The sequence below is a fragment of the Coregonus lavaretus genome (assembly GCF_964263955.1).
Source record: "Coregonus lavaretus genome assembly, chromosome: 14".
Classification (NCBI taxonomy): Eukaryota; Metazoa; Chordata; class Actinopteri; order Salmoniformes; family Salmonidae; genus Coregonus; species Coregonus lavaretus.
The window spans coordinates 40,422,259-40,423,706 of record NC_140001.1 but is presented as its reverse complement, the minus strand read 5'-3'; the positions used below and the strand labels follow the sequence as shown (position 1 = coordinate 40,423,706).

The following is a 1,448-nucleotide window of genomic DNA, read 5'->3' as shown; positions in this document are numbered from 1 at the left end:
TGTGATCTGTAACAGGTGGACAATTTACGCTCCTAAATGTTGTACCTACAGGTAAGTAGATGCTTCTGTGAAGTCTGTACAGGACCTTGGTCTCCGCCAGGACATAGTAAGAGGGAGACAGTCCTGCACTGGCCTCCATAAGCTCTTAGTGTTGATCACACTTCCTCTCTTTTTCTGTCACTGCATCAAACCTGGAAATTCAAGAAGGCAACGCACATCACCACAGATGCCCAGGATTGTGTGTGTGTGTGCGTTGAGAGAGAGAATGAGAGAGAGAGAGAGAGAGAGAGAGAGAGAGAGAAGAGCGAGAGAGAGAGAGAGAGAGAGAGAGACGAGAGAGAGAGAGAGAGAGAGAGAGAGAGAGAGAGAGAGAGAGAGAGAGAGAGAGAGAGAGAGAGAGCGAGATGTTTACTATCTACTTCACTTGCTTTGCAATGTTAACATACGTTTCCCATGCCAATAAAGCCCTTAAATTGAATTGAATTGAATTGAGAGAGAGAGAGAGAGAGAGAGAGAGAGAGAGAGAGAGAGAGAGAGAGAGAGAGAGAGAGAGAGAGAGAGGGGGGGGGGGGGGGGGGGGGGAGGGAGAGAGAGAGAGAGTGAGGGAGGGAGAGAAAGATAGATGGGCTCTTACCCCAGTCCTAGTTGCTCACATTGGGTGGGGGTTTGTCATTGTTGCACACAGGGAATGTCTTGTCTGGGCCACACTTCAGTTCATCCTGGTTGTCTTCCTCACAGTCCTGATCTCCATTACACACCATAGACTGACTGATACACTTCCCTGTAGCACACAGGAAACACACACGCGCATGCACGTTAGTACTCCATGTTTGTGCTCAACGTTTTTCTTACTGACTATATTTTACATTTTGTTGTAAAACGTACTGAGGATTTTAATGCATTGTTAATAAAGTTTGATTCAATTACCTGAGCGGCAGCGGAACCTCCCTCCACAGCCCCTCCTTCAGGGGGCAGCCTCGAGCAGTCTCACAGGGCTGGGTCTGAGTGGCCCCTCCACTGCATGGGTTCCCCCCAAACTGGGCATACACCACCATGGCACGGGTCCTAGACTGAAACATACCAATATACCCCAACATTGGCCTAAGTTCAATAAAGGAGAAATACACTGTATGTTACCTGGTTGCCATTCATGAACAGTGGTGTAAAGTACTTAAGTAAAAATACTTTAAAGTACTACTTAAGTAGTTTTTTTTGGGGTATCTGTACTTCACTTTCCTATTTTTATTTTTGCCAACTTTTACTTTTACCTCACTACATTCCTGAAGAATATAATGTACTTTTTACTCCATACATTTTCCCTGACACCCAAAAGTACACGTTACATTTTGACAGGAAAATGGTCCACACACTTATCAAGAGAACATCCCTGGTCATCCCTACTGCCTCTGATCTGGCGGACTCACTAAACACAAATGCTTCGTTTGTAA

The 1,448-nt window shown here is 45.6% G+C and overlaps 1 long non-coding RNA gene across 1 annotated transcript; it reads right to left on the bottom strand.

Moving 5' to 3' along the window:
- Positions 1-115: 115 nt before the first annotated feature.
- Positions 116-1,070, bottom strand: LOC311140911. The gene is made up of 3 exons (XR_014614190.1): positions 928-1,070; positions 635-781; positions 116-191 (listed from the first exon to the last, which is right to left on the bottom strand). It is a non-coding gene; the product is annotated as an uncharacterized lncRNA (long non-coding RNA).
- Between the last annotated feature and the right edge of the window lie 378 nt (positions 1,071-1,448).